This window comes from Prunus avium, chromosome 7 (assembly GCF_965620075.1).
Source record: "Prunus avium chromosome 7, drPruAviu1.hap1.1, whole genome shotgun sequence".
Lineage (NCBI taxonomy): Eukaryota > Viridiplantae > Streptophyta > Magnoliopsida > Rosales > Rosaceae > Prunus > Prunus avium.
In genome coordinates this window covers 7,685,365-7,710,138 of record NC_142290.1, presented here as the reverse complement: position 1 = coordinate 7,710,138, position 24,774 = coordinate 7,685,365, and the positions used below count along the sequence as shown (strand labels likewise).

The 24,774-nt window shown below is 38.8% G+C and overlaps 1 pseudogene; it reads left to right on the top strand.

The window, feature by feature from the left end:
• The first annotated feature begins 10,132 nt into the window (after positions 1 to 10,132).
• On the top strand, positions 10,133 to 24,771 carry LOC148292956 (uncharacterized; annotated as a pseudogene).
• Positions 24,772 to 24,774: the final 3 nt, after the last annotated feature.

Below are 24,774 nucleotides of genomic sequence, written 5' to 3'. Positions count from 1 at the left end.
CGAAGCGACGCCCTGGGCAATGGTGACCAACACGACGTGCTTGAAGCATTAAATGCGCCGACTGACCTGCGCATTTAATGACCCAATTGTCAATCACTTCAGGAGGAATGCTAAGGTCCATCCCTTGGAATCCATTCGGCCCCTACCTACGCCGAGACCGAAGGATCCAGAGATGTGGGGGCAATGTTTGTGCCTAATAAATCACGGCCATGAACTGGCCGAAGGAGCCCCTTTTCTCGGCCTAAGCACTTCCTCGAGAAGCTAAAGCGCAGCGTTTCGCCAAGGTGTTTTGCCTTCCTGAAAACAAAAGAAAAGTTGCCAAGGCATGATCATCTCAGCCTCGATTGTAAGCCGAGGCCGAGCAAAATCACGGCCAGAGATATCAGAATCAAATCATCACGTGATAGCAGGGTCCCATGCTTCATCTAATGAAGTAATGCCTTTGTTTATTGCAGCAAACCCACTGGCCACGAATAAGCATTTAATGCATGAGGGAAGGTGGGAAGTGACTGAAGTTAGGGTTTGGCAACAGGAAACAGAGTGATTAGATGTGGACATTCTCACAAGAATTCTTGCAGCTTGAGAGATTAGGTCACCAGCTATCAGAACAATAAATGCGTCTCCACGGCCAGAAGCGCAGAACCCACGATCAGGGCGGCGGCCGAGATTCACCAGGATTTATGGGGTCGCAACACCATACTTCATGATCCCAAATGTCGATTGGACTACCCACTTGCTCTAATCAGGCTCCACTATGTAGGATTTCAGCCTCGATTACTCCTCCAAGAAACTCCTATAAATACAGGGCTCAAAATACATTCAAAGGGTTCAAACACCAAACCAAAGCCTCCCACGGAGCAACTTATATTTTCCTGTAATGCACTTTCAACATATCATACGACCCTTGATTTTCCTAGGAGTAGTGTTAGACTGTACGGAAAATTCATTCATCAATATATCATACAACCCTTGATTTTCAAGGCGCCGGAGCATCATCCTTGTTATTCGCTCATTCACCCCATATATCATACGACCGTCGCTCCCTGAGCAGCGCGTCGGAGCACCGCCCAAAACCCACCAACACCATCACTAAATGGCCTTGTAGCTCAGGCCGTGAACCTAACAGCCGAGATTAGTTCCTCTCTCGGCTACAATCGTTTGATTAGAAGTGAAAGTCCAAACAGGTGCACCACTTAACCATTCTATCCACATCAACCATCTCGACGCACGGTAGACCGTGCTGGCACGCCCGCGCACAACCACACCGCACCCAAAAGCAGGAAGCCGCGTGTCAACGCATATCCCCTCGGCCCGGAAACCCAGGCCATGAGATCTGCCTGGTAGACAAAATTATGTTTAACTCTTTGTTTTCATCCACTCTCATTTTCTGTTTTGCGCCCCCCAGGTTCTAGGCATCCAAGGTCGAAACCACCACGATGAGGCATCATCGTTGTCCACTCCGTATAAGTGTGCTACTATCACTCTCTACCTTTTATTTTTCTCGGGTTGCAAACTAAATCTTTCGTTGCTCTTAGCTGCTCGTTTTAAAGTTCGAGTAGAGAGCTTGAGGCCCATTTAAATAGTCTTAACCATTGTGCGTGCCTTTACCTTGTGCATGCTGGAAGTTGGGTTTGTTCTGGCGCTTGTTTGCAGGTACTGTAAATTGGGAAATGTTCCAGTTACAGAGGAGACTCTGCCAAAATCATTGACCAGATATCGGACGGGCAACAGGGTTCTTCACGGATTTTGAAGGGGAATCCGGGCAAGTCCTATCACGTAGTCTGCCAAGGTCAAGCATCTTGTTGGCAAGGATAGCAAGAAGATAGGTGGCATGCGGAATGTTCAGGACATTCTGCCCTGCAAAGAAGTCAGTTCCCTAACCGGTTTGCCTACTGAGAAACAAAGAGCTGTTGATATTCCTCCCCGAAGTTCGAGTCGTTTGCACCAGTCAAGGGATGAGGATCGAACTAGGAGGACTGCTCCTCCACCTAAACATTGCGATTCATCTGCCGAGCCACGAGCAGTTAAACATGGAGCTAATTTGGCGTCGTTGAATCCTTTGGAGGTGAGGATGGCGGGGACTAAGAAGGGTAGAGAGTCATCTACTCGGGCGAATGGTTCTTCAGAAATGCGAACTACTAGTCCAAGCCCGTCTGTCAAGACGAACTTCCTGTCAAGCCCGTCTACTTGCGTCAAGCTGGTTGATCATATCCATCAGGCTAGTGATCTTAGCATTTTCTCAAGTATTTCCTTGGAGAAGCGAAAGGAAGCAGTTGTCAATTTGCTTCAAAAAGAAGTAGTTTTGCTGTTGAGGCCATCTGGAACACATCTGCTGTTGCTCCCACTTCTGCTCAGCTCCGTGAGTTGGAGAAGAAAAATGTTGATATGACTGGCAAGCTCTCGACCGAGTAGATCTGCCAAGAGACGAGGATGTCTAAAATGAAGGAGAGCATGTGTGAGCCCCAAGAAAATCTTTGTAATTTTAGAAGTTCTCACAAGTGTGTAAGTGAGATTGTGTAGTAATGTGAAGTATTTTGGGAAAAAGAAACTTGGAGGTTATTCAAATTAATTTCAAGTGTTGAAGGGTTTTCCAGAAAATATTTTGAAGAATTTTAGACAAGTAAAGGCTACGAAAAAATACTATAGGTGAAAATGAATCCATAGGAATTTTCGGGGAATTTTTCGGAGCTCAGAGCTATTTTTGGTGAATTCAGGTTTTAAAGAAAATTAGAAAATATAATTTTAAATATGGAGTGACACGTGGCACGATTAGAGGAGTCGACCAGAGTTGACGCGGCGAGATCAACAGCTAGGACGCTTGTTGGCGTGGCACATCGTCAATTATCCATGAGCAAACCCAACCCGAAATAAGATCCACGTCATCAACTGATCTGAACCCCGCGTTGTGCTGCATGTCGTTTCCAGAGTATGACATGTCATTTGGGTTCGATTTTTGACACAAGCTGGACCCTTCATTCAGATTTTTGGCGAAGATCCAACGGTCCAAAATGCACCGCCCATTTCCTTTGATCTCAGCCTTCCATTTTTTGTCTGAATTTTATATTTGTTCAATCCTAACCATCCGTTTTCCTCCTCTTTGTCTATACATACCCCAACACTCTCATTTTTAGACCCCATTATGATTTGGGAGCCTCTCACTCCTCCTTAAGGTAATATTCCTATCTCTCTCTAGTTTTATTTTATTTAGTTTTTAGTTTTTATTCTAGTTTACTTAGTCTTAATTATTGTTTTAGTTTAATTAAGTAGTTTTACTTAGTTAATTTCATTATTTGGAATTTAATTTATAATTTAGTGACATAATTTGTAATTTCCTAATTTTTTTAAAGTAATTTAATTTTGTATCCAAGTAATAGTTTAGACTTATTTAATTACTTTAATTAGTTCTAATTAACTAATTTAAATAATTTCCAATTTAGTTAATTAATTTAATAAATTCCTTAATTTGTTTAATGTGTTATTTAAATTGTATTGTATTAAATAATTAACATTTATTTGTTTCTTTAATTTTTGAAAATTATTTAATAATTAATAAATAAGTTTATGTAGTGATTTTAAATTATTTTGGACTTTTGGAAATTAGTTTTAAAATTTCCAAAATTTGGTTTTAATTATTTAAAAATTATTTTGAACCTTTGAAAAATACTTCCAAGTCCCAAACTTAAACCCTAACTTTCGATCCTTGTCCAAATTTGTTTCAAACTTATTTCAAGACCTTAGACCCTAACCCTAATTCGACTTCTAGGGTAGGAAACAAGTTTTTACGACTTAGGGTTTCCGTCTCAGGGTTATGAGCTTGACTTAGGGTTTCCGTCTCAGGGTTCCGACCTCTACTTAGGGTTAACGGAGTGAAATTGGACATAACCCTAGCTAGTGACGATTGTCCCTAAGACAGATTTTAACTTGTTACTTCTTGTCCGATTAGGAGCTCGAATAGCTGAACGCGAACGTAACGACGGTTAAGCCGGGTGCTTGTGTTGGCTAAAGTTGTGGACTCCATGTAGGGGGGCTCACTCCCCGTCTTGTGATTTCATGCTTGTACTACTATATTAAATATTGATGCATGATGAAACTGCATAGTTTGTGATTGGCATTAATGCATGGTGTTGATATTCTTTTGGGCACCGACCTTTGGTGTTGACGGTGTTCTGACTAGGATGACCTGAGAATGAAGGGTCACGTACCGAAGACCTTAGGTTTCGATACCTTAAACCTCCGAAGGGGTTACACTGACCGGCTAGTCCAAGGCCCTTAAACAGCTTAGGATAGCCTATAGGGTGTAACCATTAAAATGGATACTCTCGCTACTTTACCCATCGTGGTAAGAGTAGTTGGCCTAATGGATCGGTCATCACATGAAGTTACTAGGATCACGAAATATTGTTTATGAAAAGCTGTGTGAGCATGCCAAGTGTTTCAAACTGATAATCTAATAGATGTTTTGTGGTGCATTGGTTTAAATGCTTTGGTGTACTATATTAAAAAGAATTACATTAACCTAATTATTTTTAAACCTGGTCGGGGTACCCCCTACTAGTAAATGATCGTATGCAATGCACACCCCAACTTTTGGTGTAGATTACGATCAGATCAACTACCTATGTAACAACCCAATCCTAAATTAATAGTTAAATGTTAAATTATTCAAGAAAAAGGCGATTTTACCCCCAAGAATATTTAGTGGGCTCAAATCGGAGTTGTATCGAGGCCACGGTCCACCACCGGAGCTAGGACCGATCCCAAAATGACCGGCCAGACTCTGTCGTCCATCCCCACCTCTTCTCTGATGCCAACCGCGCCAGCGACACTGACGGATTTTGCAGAAAACCGCCCGATTTTCGTGAGAAAAATTCCAGTCGCTCGTTCTCCCACTTTCGGCCACCATTTTCGTCGATCCAAGTATGCTTTCTCAACCTCTTGAGACATTCTAGCTACTAGTTGGGTTGGATAGGAGAAATTTCTGCGTTTAGGGGGTTAAATAAGCGATTGAAAATCTGCCGATTTTTTGCCTTCAATTCCGTCGACTTTTTGGGGTAGGTTCAAGAACAAAAGTTGCTCCACTCTATGTGGTAATCATGTAGGTATAAGTCTTGACCGGCTGTTTGGAGATTTTTCAATCGCTGGAATCGCTTTGGACACCTATGCGTTGCCGGCGCGAGTGGTTGCGCATGGGCCACTTTTGGGCCAATCATTGAGTCCTAAAATCATCCTCATGTCATCCCAAGCACATATATTTGGGTCGTTGGATCGACTCCAATTTTATATATGTTGATCTAGGCATTCCTAGAAATGTGTAGGAATTCATGGATCGTGAATCGGAGCCCCGGATGTTCCGATTCAATAATTTAAAGTTTGTGTTGTACGATAACCATCCGATCGTGCGATCATGAGCGATCCAACCTTTCGATTTGGACCAAACTTGCAGGTTAGGTTTAGGAAAGTGTGTGGAACCTATAGGAACTTTCAGATCGTAAAACGTAGGTCGTGGGCCCTGCGGGCCCGATTGACCAAGTTGTATAGTTTGACCCCTCAGTTGACCGTGAGTCGTCCGAGGTAGCTTCACCCTTTGAGAAGTACTTGAACGACCTTATTAACGAGTCTTGACTGTTAGTGGAGCTATGTTGATTTTGGAGGGATTTTGGGATTTGTCTTTATGTTATTGTATGGAATTTCTTGTATAATGGGTTTAGAGTGGAAATTGATTCGTTATGGGATTTTCTTTAAAGGTTATTACTTTTCATTGATTAATATATATATATATATAGATTGCTAATTGTGAATATTTCTATTACTTTGATATTTGAGATTATATTATAGTACTTTATAATATTCCTAAATTTTATTTATGATATTTGAAGATTATGCATTATTGGAAATGGTGAAATCTCTAGGGGTTGTGGTTATTGATTTATTTATTTATTACTATTAAGTGCATATCTGTATTTAATATATATACTCAGTAGGGGAAAATGCGAAATTATGGACACTAGTTCTCAACAGTATGTAATGTAAATTTCAAGGTAGTTGAGAACTGATTTCTGGAAAGTTGAGAAAAGAATTTAAGTATGGTTTGTGAAATAAGAGGAATTTCAAGATAAGATTCAAAATATGGTTTTCAAACCCACCTCAGGAGTACCCCCCCCCCCCCCCCCAAGTTGCCTTGAAACAGTTTTGTCATTTATAATAATGCCCCACGAGTTTTGGGGACGCCTGAACCATGCAGTGCGAGGATATGTGTTCTCGGGCTGACTACATGTACCCCGAATTCTGCGAGGAATGCAGATCGGGTTGACTTTGTGTTTCCGAGGCTTGCAAGGAATGCGGCTCGGTGGACTTTGTGTTTCTGAGGCCTGCAAGGATAAGACTAACAGGATACTTGGAATTGACCCAATATTATCGGAATTGATGGTATAATGTGGGAAATGAATAGAAAATCATGGAATTGACGGTACATTATTGGAATTGACGGAAAATTTGTGGAATTGCCGGATCACAAATGAGGGTACGCCTAGGTGGAGAGTGTTTTGATTTTAAGAGGTTTAAACTAAACTGATGATTTTATCTTGGTATTTTTGAGTAGAAGTTTTAATATCTATTTTCTGATAATATGAGACAAGAATTTAAAGTTATAAGGATTTTCTACAAATCATGTGAAAGAGGGGAGTATATTTTACTTAAATCGTTGGTAAGGTTCTCGTAGTTAATGCTATTTTAATAGTTTTCTCATTTTCTTACTTGTAACAACTTAATTATATATATATATATATATATATATATATATATAAAGTGAAAGAACTATGTGTGGCTTGATCCCTCAGAAGGGTACGTTGGAAACCTAGAGTTCCTAGGCGCAGCCGCAAGTTCAAGTGTTTGAAAGGTTGTTCTGCTAAGCTATTTTGAGATTTGTTAACGTACTCTTGATGTTCTAATAGTTGAGATCAATTTTAGTTGGTAGAACGATTTATTTGGTTTAAAAAGGCCTGGGGCCAGATTGATGTGATGTTTGGTTGCATGAAGCCTTTTATTGTGCATGCTGAACGTTTGGGATTATAAAAATCATGTTTTATACAGGTAAAAATTATGGGAATCGAGTGAAGTACAGAGGAGACTCCCGAATTTTCGGCAGAAGTCAAACTTTAAGAAAAAGAAATTGGAAACTTAGAAGGGCATTTTGGTCAAGAGTGCCCGGCATCTGCCAGGTGTCGGACACGCACAGGGTTCGGCTCAAATTCCAAAGTGGAATTTGGGTCGGGTCCTGTCAACCTAGACTTTGATTAGGTTCGTGGCTCGACATTTGAGACTTGTTAATTCTTCTCGTGCTTCACGTTACTTGCAGGTCAAGAAACTCATCTTTTGTCTCCTTGTGAAATATATTGTAATTGGGTTCAATGGACCTTGTACACACTCCTGGCTTGTACTATGTTTGTTTAGGGTTGTGTTTAAACTCCTCATATTCTGTATCTTTGCTTTTAAACTTGGTTACTTGGAACACAAACTCTTGTAACTGTTGGGTTGGTGATGATGCAAATATTTGTATCTAACTATTTTGTTTTATTTTCCGCTGTGATTGAAATACTCAGATCCAACTCATACCATAAAATAAAATAAAATAAAAGAGGGCTTAACGTATTTTGAGAACACTTGGGAGTATGATACTCGGGCAGGTGAGTGTTGTATTCTTGGGATTCTCGAGGTACGTGTTGCTGCCACTTGACTGGGCCATCGGGGCGTGACAGCATGTCTGTGCTAAAGAGTTCCCTAACTCAAAAAGATAGTGAACTCAACTCTTCTGCTGCTGCCCTGCATGGTCGCAAAGAGGCCTAATTTCATCTTGAGAGCTAGAATGCTGATATATCCCAGTGTTATGACAAACTTCTGGCCAAGTTTGACGCCTACCACAAGGCTGCTGAACAAATCCAAGTCTAAAGCTGTCATCGACGCATACAAGTTGGACTACTTAGACTGCAAGAGTAGGGCCACTCCTTGTCATCTCATTGAAGATGAAGATATTAAGATGTTCTAACCTAACATGCCTCATGCTCAAGGTGTGCAGATCAATGATGTGGATATGGAGACAGCCGAAGAGCAGGTGGCTGACGAGATTGCAACCGTGGAGGATGATGCCAAGGAGGGCACAGCTAACGAGGTGGCAGCAGACTTGGCGAAGCAGGTAACTGGAGCTGCTGAGCAGATGGTTGCATCTGATGAGCATATAGCTGAGCTAGGTGGAGCCACAGAGGGTGTAGTTGATCAAGCGGAAGTTGAGGAGGTTGCCAACCAGTAGATGGAGGCTCTTTTATCTTTTCAAGCTTTGTAATTTGCTTTTCTGTTTGCAATAATTTGTCTTATTTGACCATCTTCTTTCTTTTGAACTTGGCCGGTTGGTGACTTTACTATGAAAACTTCAGTTATTTCTTTAACTTCAATTCGCATTGTGTCTTATTAATCTCTTGAGTAGCCGATTGGAGCCTTGGTTCCGCATTTCCCTTGGGATGCTTGAATGTTTACCCACCGCTTGCTTCAAGGATGCTCTTCTGATTCTCCCTTAGGATGCTTCAAGGCAATCTCTCTACGTCTCCCTTCGGATGCTTCTTATGGACGATGGCTTGGTTGTCCTGCGTCTCCCTTAAGACGCTTCAAGATGTCATGTGTCTCCCTTAGGACATTTTTATGGGGGTCATAGGGCATGGTAGGCCGCAATAGCCAATGCTTATAGCCTTTTGAATGAGTGATATGCCCCCAAAATGGTTGTCGCACTCGTCGTCGTGAATTTTGCAGAGTACCTCAAGTGTTTGAGGGTACCTTATGCATGTGAGATGAGGCAGTGGATGTAGTATCTCGTGGCTTTCTATTGGACCTTCCTAGCTTTGAACTTATCCTTTGGGAGATTTCCATTTGCCAAGTAGTCGATTGGCAAGCCCTTCTTGAAGGCAGTGGATATGATTCGACCATTGCAATCTACGATGTTTGCCTTTTCTGCCTTGAATCTCTAGATGTAGTCTTGGAGGGAGTGTACTCCTTAGTAAAGACGAAAGCTAACTCCTTTAAGCTACTCATCGATCTGGATGGCAAGGTATGGAACCAATCCTGGGCTGCTCCTCGTAAGGTCACGGCAAATACCTTGCACATCAGCGCATCTTCGGCTTTGTAAAGAATCATAACACTTTTGAAGTGCTTTAGATGGCTCTCAGGATGGAAATCCCCTTTGAAGTGTATGAAAGAAGGTGTTGAGAATTGCTTTTGTGGAGCCGCATGGTCGATCTCGGCAGTGAATGGTGAGGAGTTCACTTGGTCCACCTACTTGCGTAGAGCATCTTCAAAATCTCCTCCAATCTTTAAGCCATGACCTCTTATACCCTCATGGCCTGCGGTTCACGTCGATGTCCCCCATGATGTGGGCGTCGTTGGTTTACCTCCTCGTTGTCTCTATGGAGCAGATCTCCTCGACTGCCCTGCCTACTCAGCGTATTGGTGGACTTAGCTTGCGAGGGACCCTCAGCAACTTGTTGTCATGAGTTGGCTCCTCCAAACCGAGCAGGTAAGCATCTTTCTTCTCGCACTTCATGGGAATGACCGTGAGGCTGATCTTCTAGGGGCCTAGTCTCTCGTGAACGCTTCTCTAAGGGCCTAAGTGGGTGTGAACATCGGATTGTAGGCCCAGCCTCTCGTGCACATTGATCTTTGGACTTAATCACGATCGGAGACTTGATCTGCTTTGAGCCTGGCTCGCGGATGCTTGCGACATGCCAATGTGTTGAGCACGCTCTTATCCTTCTCCTTATTTGCTTGCTCCTACTTGACCTGCATGGGACCCAAACTGCCTGCAAGTGCGTTCGTCCATCCCTTTCCCTTCCCCTTGTGGTCCAAGGCCAAGGTCTCGGACCAAGTCAATCTGGTTTAGGAGTTGTCCAACCAAGTTGTTTTGGTCGTCCACTCTTTAAGTTAGCTAGTCAACTCTAAGACTGAGGTCTGCTTGACTTTGTGGATCGGGATGAGAAAATTGTGTGGAGCCCAATTGCACATGGGCTAAGGTTTCGTTGGAGGTGTACACAGGAGTGTATGTCGAGCATGGTGACAAAGGGAGGAATGAATGATGTTGTTCCAAAATCGGGCCATGGCACGTGGCGACAATGGGATCGCCGTGAACGGTTGGACCACCGTAGATAGTGGCACCGTGGTGGACATCACCGAATACGGCAATAAAGGCTTACGGCAACAAGGTTGTCCCGACTACAGGGTCGTGCGGTTGCGAGGTGGACCTAGCCATGATGGCGTGCAGTAGATGCGAGGTGGATCTGACCACTTGGTCGTGAGGGAAATGGCTGCTAGAGCCGGCTACAAGGCCGCGATGTGGCATGGTTGGTGGAGCTGCAATCTCAGCCGCAGGGCCGAGAGGGAGGAAAGTGGCGGCTGTCGAGATCCCGTGGCATCGTAGAGGCTAGGATCCGTTGCAGATTGAGTTGTCACGGCGGTCTTGCTCCTCATGGGCTTGCTTGCAACCATGGTTGATTGGAAGGATTCGATTGAGTGATGAAAAGGAGGAAACAAGTTTCTTTGATTCAAGAGCACACGTTGAGTATTCGTGGGTTGATTCCTCGACCTTCGATCTTCCTTCTCCCTCTTCCTCGATCCCTGCGAAATAAATATGAGTAAATAGGCCACACCCCGGGGGTGTTGGCCAAAGGCTCTCTAATCCCTAAGTTAGTTCAATTGGATCTTTGAGAAAAGATGCGGCAATAGCTAAAATGGATGGAGTTTTCTCTCATGGGGAGAGTCAATTGGCCAAAGCCGTGTGTGGTGGTGCTTACCCATGTGAGAGAGAGGGGAGAGAGAGTGGCAACGGCAGGGAGAGAGAAAGAGGGTTTTCTCGGGTTAGAAAGCGTTACCTCAAATTGGTTTGTAGGCTCCTTATGTGCTAGGGTTTTGGGAGAATAATCCTTATTTGGTTAGGATTATTCTTCCCCAAAAAGATGATAGGAATTACTCCAAAAGATTTGGTTGAGATTGGTTCCTTGATTTAGGGAGATATTCCTATCTTAAATCAAAGATAATTTTCCTAATTAAATAGAAATTAATTAGGGTAATTAATTTAACCTAAGGAATATTCCTTTTCCACGTTTCGTGTTCTTATTGATTAGTGAAATATATGTTCCCACAATAAGAATACTACAAGATAGCATACGATTGTGATTCTAACCCGAAATTAATTGGTAAATATGCCTAAAAACTACTAGGCAATGCTTTAATTCCCAATTTGGAATATGTAATTAGGGGCAAAAAGTTTCCTATTGTTTTTTTTTTTTTTTCAAAGTTAGGAAGGGAGATGGGGAAAACTTACACATGTATCATGAATGCTTGATCCCAGGACCACTTCGAAGCACACCAAATGTCAGGCCAATCCAACTAATACCCCATTGGTGATGTTTCTTTTCGTTGAATCAAACTAGTAAGATGAAAAAAAAAGAGATTAATAAAAAATAAGATATTATATGTACAATAGCGAAGTTAAGTAGCCCTTTTTGCTAATTGTTTGCTACCATAGTCTAAAATATCGATAATATCGACAAAATATCGAGGACATTATCTTTTTTTCAGGTCACAGATATTTCGGAACGTAGCCATACACATATCATATAAATATCGAGAATATCGACGATAATATCGGAAAATATCGATGTCAATAATTTCGCTCACACTTCAGAAATATTTTGTCAAAATATCGCTATAATATCGCTATAATATCAAAAATATAAAAAATATCGATGTAATGGAAAAAAGGAAGAAAAAAAGCAAAGCACACACGCAAAGTGGATTCGAACCCCTTCATATCCCATTCCCTTTGGGATGGAATCGAACGGCTCATGGAAAGAATCCAAGACCCAATCTTCAAATGATTTTGCTTATGGACAACGTCAACCAACTCGGATCCATATGGGTGGCATGTTAACAATTACATGCAAAACTATTTTGGGGATTTATCATTTGATGACTACTCTTCACAATACACTTACTCTACACATATAGATGATGAAGATAGTGAAAAATTTGAAACCTCATAGGAACTTAATGTGGTACTAAGTCACTCATGTATCTTACCATGCAATGTACAAAGTGTAAAATATTGTAGTAAACCCATCATGCAATGCATTTCCTTCCAATTTTTTGTGATAAACTAATAGATAATTGACTAAATAAACATCCTCCAAAGTTTCAATAAAAATTTCCAAGTTTTTCTTACAATTATTGTGATTTTTATTCAATTTTTATCGATATCGATAATATCTCGATATTTCCATCGAAATTTCTGTGTTTTTGGACTACCGATATTTTCGATACCGTCAATATTTTAGACCTTGTTTGCTACTTGCTAGTAGTATATATCTTATAATTCAATGTATGTGCCATTGTTTATATTATTTTCTTGTAATGGCATGCAAGGGTCATTAACAACATGTTAACAAAAATTACTTCTTTTTTTTTGTATAATTAAATAACTATTATACTCTGTTTCTTTTTAGGAAATACTATGAGCATTTTCAATAGCTTCAACAATTTTGAAATGCTAAAATAGGTGAGCCACCTCAAAACTCCATTCAACATTTGTCAAATTTAGTACAACATACACTCGAAGATGCGAGCCAAATACCCTCACCTCTTCGAATGACAGGTACGAAAATTTCGAGGACGAAATTTTTAGAAGGGGGTAGGATGTGACACCCCAACCCAATTTTAATTATCCATTTAATTTATTTAATTTATTTAATTATGAAATTACAATTCTGCCCTTGGGATAGGGTTATTTTGGTCACTTCCTAATCCGGTAGGATTTTGGGGAATTGAATGGCACCATTGCATAGAGCGCGTCGATACGAGTTCATAGTCACGTAGTGGGCTTGAATCAGAGTTGCAACGAAGAAGTTACGATCAACAGAATTGCAGTGGCACACCGTAATTATTTCGAAGTTGTATTTTTAAAAACCTCAGATTCCTTTCTCTCTCTCTCTCCCAGACCTCACCTCTCTCTCCTCGCGACAAACCCCCCCAGCCAGCCACATTTTGGATGGCAGTTTCTTCCTCTGCCACCCCAAGCGACGGGGTCGGTACCAAAACAACTAGCCCATCACCCTCTCTCCGTCCTGCCCCATCCCCACCGTAGCCCATCACCCCAGCCGTCGAAAAAGCTCAAAAAACCGTTGGATTTCACTCAAACTTTCCACCATCGTTTTCGACGATTCTGGCCACCATTTTTGTCAATCCAAGTATGCTTTCTCATTTTTTCAACGTGATCTAGCTGATGGTTGGGTTGGTTAGGATCGATTTTGAAGTTTTGAAACTCGATTTACAACCTAAGTTTTGGCCTGTTTTCGACTCGAGTGTCCGGCAAGTTCCGGCTACTTTTTGACCGTTGCCCAAGAACAAAAGTTGTTCCAATAGTTGACATGATCACATAGGTATAGGTATTGATGGGTGTTTTGAGAATTTTCTTGTCGCCGGAATTTTCTCAAGCTACCCACCCGCTGCTGGTGCGTGTGGAGGTGCATGGGCCATGGTTGGGTGGCCCATTTGGTTCTAAAATATTCTCCATGTTGTCCCAAGCATGACGGTATGCTCGGATTTGAATTTGGTTATCATTTAGTAGTCGATCGGATTTACGCATATTAGGCGTTATCCGGGTTCTATATGTTCGAACCATTGGATCAATTCCATTTCCAAATATGTTGATCTAGGTACCTCTAGGATCGTGTAGGAATTCGCGGATTAAGAGTTGGAGTCCCGGATGCTCTGATTCAATGACTCAAAGTTTGCGTAAAATGATGATCGTCTGATCGTGCCATCACGAGCAATCCGACTGCTCGATCTGGACCAAACTTGCAGGACGTACTTAGTAAACTATGTTGAACCCATAGGAACTTTCATATTAGAAATCGGAGGACGTAGGCCCTGCAGGCTCGGTTTACCAAGTTTGGGATGTTTGACCACTCGGTTGACCGAGCGTCTTTCGAGGTTATGTCACCTTTCGAAATACGTAGTTGGACCTTAGGAACTTCTCCTTCGTCGTACACACACACACACTTGAATCTCGGAAAAACTAGGAGTTTGTTTTAAAGTTCTTGTTCGAAGTATTTTAATTAATCTAGTTCTCGTATCCTTCAATAGGTACTCCGAGTCAGCGCACTCAGCAAGCAGGACCCTATCAGGGTCACGCAGCGTCGGATTTTTTATGAGTGGACTTTGTTTTGAAATAGCATTATTTTTAACGATTAAATTACTATGCATTTAAAATGGATTGTTCTGACTATGGAGTGATTATATATATTTTAATTTTGGAAATTTTGGCTATTTCGATATTTGAGGTTTATGATTTATTTGAATATGGATTATATTTGTTGAGAAATTGTCCATCACTCTATGATTTAAATAACTGGGTAAGGGATTGATATGAGTTGGGGTACTTTGTGGATTATTATGCGAATATATGATTGCACCATGCTAAGTACCCTCCCCTGGTTATTGTACCCACAAGTGGCGTTGGATTATCCGACATGTGGGTACATTTGGTTATGTTAGTACTTTATCACATGTGGCGTTGGATTATCCGGCGTGTGATAAGGTAGTCTGCGCACGTAGGACTTAGTTAGTTGAGCTTGGTCACACGTGGCATTGGATTTTCTGACGTGTGTGCTGTAAAGTGGTAGTTCCCTGGTTGGACAGCTCATCCCTAAACGCAGGGTAGAAAGTTGAAACCCTGTGGGCTAGTCAAACAATCCCCGTGTTATATATATATATATATATATATATATATATATATATATATATATATATATATATATATATATATATATATATATATTATTGTATACTTATGGAATTTGGGGTATATATTTACATAGTATGAGATATTGTGGTCTATATGCATATAACTATATATATACGTTGACTATTTTAAAGCCATTCTTACATATTCCGTTTTATAAGCCTATGCGGGAATGTGTTGGGCTGAAGTCAAAAGATTTGACTTGTATACTATTATATTATATCGGGAATGTGAGAGTACTTCGATTTCACATTGATTACATATGAATAGTTTCAATTGCATGTTTTTAGTATAGTTTTCCAAACGGTGGGGTTAGTATGTTGTTTTTCAAATATAACCAAACTTTGTTTTTGTCCACTCACACGTTTTCTGTTTCCCCCCCCCCCCCCAGGCAGTAGCTAGACTTGAACCGAGCGGCCAAGCCGAGACTTGCATTACCGAGCCCCGAACTTCTATAGGGCCACGTTTAATTGTTTTTATTTCCGTTGAAATTCTGTACAATCGCTCTGTTATCGCCCATGCTAAGGTTGAATGTAAGGCTGGAGGCCTACTATGTAATTGTGTGCTATTGTATTGTGCATGCTGCCGTTGGGATTATATTATTGTGATTTGACAGGTTTAACAATTTTGGAAAAGTCCCTTTTTTAAGGAAGACTCTGCCGAAATTTTGGTAGAAAGTCTTGTCCCTCTTTTCCTAGATTTGTAAAAGAGGCTTTAACATTAGTAAGTGGGCCCAGCATCACTTTGATGTCGAAAATACTATAGGATTCGTCGCGGATTCCGAGAAATTTGGGACGGGTCCTATCAACATCTGTATGATAAAATGCATTAACTATTGGTACTGTTTTCTTGTTCTGGTATGCAAAGGACACATCTATAAAAGCAAAGTTCTCTATATTTATGTATTGTTTAAAATAAAAAAATTATTGTACTCTGCGTCTTAAGTATAATAAGGGAAGTATTAGATTTCTAATGACTTTCAAGTAATTAATCTATGTGACTATTATATGTGTAATTGTTCGGATGCAAGGGTCACTTACGCACATGTAAATAAGAAATTCTATTTACTAATGGGGTGTTAGTTGGATTGGTGTAGCCCATTGTTGTGCTACTAAGTGGTCCTGGATTTAAGCCCCCATGATTCCCGTGTGTGTGAGTTTGCCCCCTCCCCCAGATCTCGAGCCTCTGCATTTAATGACCGTGCATTTACCCGCATTTCATTACATATCAATCGTTCCAATAATCTAACAACTTAAGGTATGACAAATCAAACTCCAATTTAACGGCTAAGTTAACACTGTTAAGTCTATATAAAATTAAAAGGGAAATAACATTGAATGCCACTGCAATCCAAATTTACCCACACATTTGCAAATATAACCTATAAATACATACTTATTGGCCACTTTAACATTTTTTTTCTCACTTTTTCTTCTCTCTTAGCTCTCTCCTCACTCTCTCTCTCTCTATCTTTGGGTCGCTCTCTCTGACCTACTCGTTTCAGGTTAACAGATCTCTTTCTCCTCTTCCTCTCTCTTTCTCGCCCTCTCGCCCCCTAGCCTTTCACTTGCTATGTTTGGATTTGAGTTGTTGGATTGATCTTGACCTGGGCTTTTGCGCCCTATGGCTAGTCAAATCCATGATCATCAACGTCCCATGGACCCCTCTCCAGTGCGAACCACTCAACCTTTGGCATCTGTCTTTTTTGTTTTTCATCTAGTTCCGTTGTTTAGTTATTGAGAAAATTTTCTGGAAAGTGAAAAAAACGAGAAAAGCTCTAATCTTTTTGCCTAATTTATGTGGGTCGTTGTAGTTTTGCTAAAATCACCTTATACTAATCCAATAATTGTGTTATACATGTTTGTGGTGCATTCGGGCATTGATTGCTGAATTCTTCTGTTGGGTGATGCTTAGACATTTAAGTTGATTTGGTTATTTTTATTTTTGTTACGAAATGGAAAGCAGAAGCAGTAAGTTGGGGATTATTTTCTATCTTGTGAGTTTTGCTACCATAATTAGAATGATTTTCTTTTTAGTTTCTCTTCCTGTTGGTTTGAATGGTCTGATTGTGAATTTGCTACAATGTTATGAATGCGGGATCGAAACTTGGCTCATTTACTTGATAGTATTTTCTAATTTTCATGCCATATCATTCAGGAGTACCATTTTGACTCAGTTACTGTGGATTTCATATCAGTCAATATTAAAGATCTGGGAATGGGCTTGCAGTTGCATTATAATTCGTTGTTTGTTTTGTGTCACTACTGGTTGGTGTAATTTGAGGAAAGTGTTTGATCCGAATATGTTTTTCTTCTTATTTTGCATGTGGGTAAAGTGGTTGGATTCTACTTTTTACTATAGAATCATTAGATGAGCATGTTGGCTAGCTGTAATTGGTTATTGTTTTCACTTATATCGGTTACAAATTGTCTTACTTTTATGCCTTTCGGTTTCTGTTTATGCAGATGGCTGGAACTTTTGGTTTTGGCCATGCCTGCCTATTGAGGAGCTTTTGGCCATGACTAGCTGGGTGAAGGAGCTTTTGAGGAATTATTCAAACAAGAATTTCAGAAATTGAGGTCTATTGTGGCTTTTGGAAGATTATTATCTCTGCATATTATGAGATTCGATAAATTGTTCTTTAAAGAAATATCCATTATTGAATAAATTCTCTGTAGATATGCCATCATTATGCAAAATCTGACTGAGAGGCTTAGGCCCCTTGTGGGTTTGAAAGGCTAGGATTATTGTGTTATTTGGAAATTGAGTGAAGAACAAAGGGTTAGAGGAACTTTTTAATTAACAGTTACTAATTCATGTTTCTCTTTGTGACTAATTTTTAGATTGGTTTTTTTTTTTTTTTTTTTTTTTAAAGGTTTATTGAGTTGATGGATTGTTGTTTTTCTGGGGTTGATGAGAACACTCAGACTAATGGAGGAAATGAACTTATTTTCCAGTTTATCTAGTCCTTCCATGCAGCACTCAAGAACAAATTCATGCGATCTTCTTGCCCAGCTTCCTCCTTCTCTGTCCTTAGACTCTGGGTACCTATGTATCCTTTTCATTCACTACTACAAAAATTGAAATAGATGACGGGAATCCACCGTCATCTAGAAGATTTTCAAACCGTCGTGAAATCGACCGCCATTTTTTAATATATAAAACAACTACGGATAGTAACCGACGTCGTTAAGACATTCAACGTCAAAAAAGATAACAAACCGATGTCTAATTATTATATTTATATTGTAAAATGAAACCTTGTACAATATTAGACGACGGTTTTATTAGAACTTAAACGTCTAAAGAGTGTTATATGTCAAGAACAAAACAAAAACCGACGTAAACCTAATTATCCACGTCCCTAAATAAAGGAATACAACTTGTATAACATAGAAACCGTCGTGGTTAATGTATACTACGTTAAATAAATAAACAAACCGCCGTCTAACTTATAAAACACGACGCATAAACAATAGAGCGGACTTTTAAAGCAGATTACATGTCAATAATCACATAGGCATGGACGTAGAGATAATTATTCACGTCCCTAATTAAAGAAATACTTAGAAACCGTCGTGGTTAACTTATACTACGTTGAATAAATAAAAAAACCGACGTGTAACTAACTAAAGACGACGCAAACACAAAAGAACAGACGTTTAAAGAGTATTAAATGTCAATATTCATAAAGGAACCGCCGTATAGATAATTATCCACGTCCCTAATTGAAGGAATAAAGACTTGTATTAACTAGAAACTGTTGTGATTAACATATACTACGTTAACTAAATAAACAAAGTGGTTCTGACTCTGATTTTCTAGTGTTTTTTGGTTTTTTAATTTGTTTGTTTCTTTTGTTTTCGTGGAATTTTTTATTCAATACTCTCTCTCTCAAGAAGAAGAAAAACTTGAAAAAGCTTTTCTGATCAGTGGAGGAATAATAATACTTAGAAGTGAAGAATTACTTTATCTCCTAATTACTAAGAAGACAAAACTTGAATGACAGAATTGTCAACCTCATAGAGAGCCAACACACAAATCAACATTTGGTGGTGGAAACAGGAAATTCCAAATGCAATACCTAAGAGTCTTGAGACTTTTTATTTGTTTTCTCCTTTTAAACACACTCTTCATCTTGACATTCAATCTTTTCCTCTGTTTTCTTTAATTTGCTTATTTTGAACCACCCACAAAGCAATGGGATTCCCAACTTTTTTCAAAACTGAAAATGGTTAGCATAGGAAATGTAAGGAAAGGTGGAACTGTTTTTTTCCCCCTTTTCTCTATTTTTGTGTTTAAGGAAAAGAAATTATTAACGTGTTGGATTTGGTGAAATTCTCTATAGCTCTTGCACATTTTTATTTTTATCTGAAGTTTGATTCTTTTGAGTCATAGTGTTTATTGGTGCTACATATTTTACGCTTTTTCTGTGATTGAATGTGTGAAATTTTTTGTATCTTTGGCTTATGTTTTCTTTTATATCTAATTTTTTTGCCGGCGTTTCAAAGCCATTGTTTAGTTGTAGTCTATGATAAATGATGGGAATGGATACCCAATAATATTCATGTGCTTTGTGGGAAAACAGACGAAAAGGAACAAAAAGTAATAAAGGGAATCTAAGATTCAAAAGCTTTTATGTTTTTATTCTCTGTTTTAGAAACACTTGCTTTCATCCCCAACAAAAACAATCAATTCATCAGCTATTGATCGGTTGCTCTAAATTGTGTAATGATCTATTGTTGTTAATATTAGTTTATTTATTTATTATTTTCTGTTTTTATGTTCATATGTTTTGATATTAATTTTGTGTAGTGTATATTCATTTGGTGATTTCATGTTAGAGATGTTAAAAATTGTCTCAATAGCTATTTGATGTGGTTTGCTACCAATATATGAAGATGTGTCAGATAGAGAGAAAGAGAGACCAACCTGAGGACATTGATGACTGCAAGAGAGAGAAAAACATAGGAGAATAGTATTTGTATAAAGGTTTTTTTCATTGAAATTATGATTTAGATATGTGGTGTGATTGATTTTTCATTGAATTGACGAACTTAGTATATGTCCCAATATGTCAGAATTCAATCATTTGTTTGCTTTGCATTATTTCTCTTTATTGTACTTCAGAATATTGGTTTGTAAATGTGTTGCTGTTGTTATTGCTGCTCCTTTCACTCTTGCAAATTGATATTCGGATATAATTTGACCCTTTCTTTATTTCACAGCTTGGCTACACCAAAAAGCAAGAGGAGAGACACTTTCATGAACTTTAGAGGTATGAGTACCCCTCCAATAACTCACTCATCAAATTTAAGATTATTAGTTATCTTACTCAACCAATTTTAATCAAATTTAAAATTATTAGTTATCTTACTTAACCAATATTTAGTGCCCCAAAGAATAGAAGTAGAATATCCTTCAATGATGATTTTTTTTCCTTTTGAATGTTTTTTCTCTGAGGTTCTCAATAAACATTGTTGTGAAAATGGACAAACACTTTCACTCACTCCCCTAATGATCTTGTTGTTGATGGACTTTGTGACAAACACAATAATGGATGAATCACACACTCACACACTTTAGAAATCAACCAAGCACAAAGTGACACAAGAATTTATAGAGGTTCAGCAATTGCCTACATCCTCTTGGTGATCCCCTTGAGAAATTCACTAATGAAAGAATAAGTTACAACTTTGGTTTACAAAGAAACCCCCTTAGAACTCTATTCTCTCCCAAGCTCTCTTTTCTCTCTCACCCCTTGCTCAACACTTTGATGCACTTGTGAATACTCTCTCACACTTGGTGTTTCCCTTCTTTGGTGTCTAGACTACTCAAGACTCAACTCAGCTCTCTCTTGAACTGATTGCCTTCTCTCTCTTCCTCCCTTGGTGAGATAACCTTCCTTTGAACACAATAGCTCCCAGCTACTTGACAACTTTGAGATTAACCACACTTTTGCTGTCTTGCTTCCTCTTCCCTTTAATACACAAGCCTTTGGACTTCAGAAGAGACTCCTTCTTTCCTCCCACGTTCTGCCCTTGGTTACCTAACATGGACCACAACTTGGGCAGACCAAAGGCTAGGCATTGATAGCTGCAACTTCAGCCACCCTATCTAGAGCTATAAGGTAGATACTCTTTGAAACAAGTGAACAATCCTCATTTAATGGTGCTCCAGTTTTTCCAGCACCTTGCTAGACCTCCTAGAACCCATAACACACCTTAGAGGCCCGAGGGATTAGGTAGGGAACCAATACATGTGAAATGCACCTTGAAAAACGCATGGAAAAACGACACAGCATGTCTGGCGACCGGTCGCACATTCCTGGCGACCGGTCGCATTGCAATCTGTCTGAAAGCGACCGGTCGCTTGCACCTTGCGACCGGTCGCTGGTCACGATTTCCAGCTTCTCCTCCAGACTTCGAATCTGTGTAAAAACGACCAGTCGCCCAAACCTTGCGACCGGTCGCTCACTCCTTCACTTGCATACTAAATGTGAGCCATTTTTCCAACAAACATTTCACTTGATTTCTTGACTTGGTAGGCTTGATTGATTATGAGTTTTGAGTCGAATGTGCTAACTGTGCATATCGGTTTAACTAGGCTTGACATTAGTATATGCATACTATTTTATTGTTATGGAATCCAGTTAATTCCTTGATAGAATAATAGATATTTGTAATTGTGAAGTTGTTTACACAAAACTAAATTTATGTTGGTGTTAAAAATATGAGCAAGATTTCATATAGTAATGGAAATTTTGTTATCTTTTTAGTCTTCTCATCATGTGATAACCTATCTGTTTACTCATCTTGGTGCATGCATAAAGGCGTTATATTGAAGTCATGTACTTATAGACAATTATTTGATTTATGTATATTAGTAGCTCCTTTTTTTCTTAATTTCCTTTCGAAAATTTTTATTTGTCGTAAATCATGTGCTTTTAGACCATTATCACAAACAGAATCTGTGTTTTTATTTTTCACTCTTTTGATTGTTGCTTTATTTCATTTTTCGCTTTTTGCGTTTTTCTATAGGTGATGTGTAATTGCTTTTTGGACTGCTTGATAGCTCTTCTCATTGTTGCTAGGCAACGAGTCAATTTTCTTTTCATCTTTTAAAGAGGTCATGCATATCAACCGTGGCAAATTAGTGTTTGGATATTGTGTCATTTGAAAATAGTTATTTCTGTGGTTGTGATGTTATTGCTTATATTTGGTTTGCTTGGTTAGGCTATAGAAATTGTATTTAATTCGTTTTCAGGTGCTATATTGTTTGACAATTCTTAATTCTATAGCCGCAGTATTGTTGGTGTGCGTCCATTTTGCTTTATTAGGCTATAGATGTAATAAAAATATTATAATTTAACTCATGCATATTGTTTTTATTTCTTTCCAGATATCGATCTGTTCGTTGAAATTTGTAATTTTTGAATATCATGTATAAAAGGATTACAAAAACCAGAAAAAGCCTGAGGACACAGGAAACCCATATTTATGCCACTTCAAGTGGTACACAAATCTGTCATGAAAATGTTTATTGCACTAATACCGAGTATAAGCATCAAGCCAAAAAAAATTATGAAACCAGTCATAAAAACAATTGCCAAACTCATATGCTGTCAAAAAAAAGCTAGAGTTTCCAATAGAGCTTTCATAGTGTCACAAGCCTGTGATTCTGGTAGTTCAGTTGGTATAGAATATTCTAGCGAAAATGTTTGTCATCCTCACAACGAAAATAAGCATCTAGACACAAAAAATTCCAAAACAAGCCATAAAAAAACCTTTCAAACTTTGAACAAGAAACGAAAATGTGTTGAGAATATATGCTATCGTCACATAAACACAAGTCAAACAACCAGAGAAGAGATTTCAGACACTTCTGATCAGATGAATAGGGGTCAAGCATTTTATCAGAGGAAGAGGCACAGTACGGTTTTTTCCTCTGTTAACTATTTATTTTCAACCCTATCTTTATATTACTCGGGGCGTACATTTGTCTTATTTTTCTCTCTTTTTGCCCTGTTCTACGTTGTGTTTCTTTGTAGGAATGATTGAAGAATATGTGGATTTGGGAGATAAAAATTGTAAGTGCATTTATTGCGGTGCACTTTTTTGGTTCAAAGAATCTATTAAAAAAAAATGCAACTAATGAGCCTCTTTTTACTCTTTGTTGCCAACAAGGAAAGATCAAACTTCCGATTTCAAAGCCAACACCTCTTTTTAAAAAAAATTTACTTGATCCGGATAGAGGCCCAAAAAGTTTGCTGTTTAGAGAGAATATCAGGGCCTATAATTCTATGTTTGCATTTACTTCAATGGGAGCCAAAGTTGATCACTCAATTGACAATATACCAAGTCCTTATATTTTTAAAATTAGTTGTCAAGTTCATCATTTAATTGGTTCTTTGTTACCCCTTGAAGGTGAATGTCCAAAATTTGCTCAGCTATACATATATGATACTCATAATGAAACAATGAATCGCCTTAATGCCGTTAATTGTAAACAAAAGAATGAAAAGCTTGATGAAGACATTGTTCAAGGTCTAATTACGATGTTTGACGAATCAAATGAATTGGTAAAACTTTTTCGAACAGTCAGGGATAAATTTGAAGGGGGTTCTCTTACTCCTTTAAAACTGAGATTGTTGGGTCGGCAAGCAAATGATAGTAAACAATATGAACAACCAACATGTGATGAAATTGGTGGTTTGGTTGTGGGAGATATAGGCCTTTTTGATTCAAATAGAGATATTGTTATAGAGTTGAAAGCTGGAGAGTTGAAACGCATCACAAAATTAAATCCAAAGTTCATGTCTTTGCAATATCCTATTCTTTTCCCTTATGGTGAAGATGGTTATAGGCCTGATTTAAAATGGAGCAATGATTACAAAGGTCATGCACCCAAAAGAGGAAGGGTGCCTATGAGAGCTTTCTTAGCTTATCAGATTCAGGAAAGAGGGCCCTTTATTGGATACATTGTTAAAAGGTGGAAGATTGTTCCAATAGTTTTTAGTAGATTCTTATGCAACACTTGAAGAAGATCGATTGGATTACATTAGCAAAATCAAAAGAATTTGAGAAGTGAGGTCTATAAAGGTATTTATGATGCAATTTTAAAGGGTGATAGTGATGCTAATAATGTTGGACAAAAAGTGATATTGCCTAGCTCATATACTGGAAGTATTAGATACATGCTTAATAACTATCAAGATGCTATGGCAATTTGTTGGCATTATGGTAATCCTGATTTATTTATTACTTTTACATGCAATGTCAAATGGCCTGAAATTGCTAGAGAACTTGATAACAAGCCTAGATATAAGGGAGAGGATAGACCAGATCTAATTTCTAGAGTGTTTAAAATGAAGCTCAATGATATGATCAGTTATATTAAATCAGGAAAAGTTTTTGGAGAAGTTGAGGCAGGTGAATTTTACAAACTCATAATTTCAGCTATCCTCAATTTCTTATATTTTTTAATGATAATAAAACTTATTAGGTTTTTTTTTTTTTGGTATTTGTTGCCTTGATCACAAACAGACATTTGTACGATCGAATTCCAAAAAAGAGGATTGCCTCATTGTCATATGTTGGTCTGGTTGAAACAAGGTTATAAATGCTTCTCAGCAGCAAATATAGATTCCATCGTTTCTGCAGAATTACCAAAGAAGGATGTGGATCCTATGCTTTATGATATTGTGAGCCAATTTATGATCCACGCTCCTTGCGGAGAAATGAACTGTAATTTTCCCTACATGCGAGGAGGTGTATGTTCTAAGTCTTTTCCCAAACAATATAAGAGCCAATCAGTTTTTGAAAAAAATGGTTTTCCTACATACAAGCGCCGTGAAGATCCAACAAAATTTGTGTTAAAAAATGGAATAAAGGTTGACAACAGCTTTGTGGTGCCTTACAATTCAGAATTATTATTGAGAT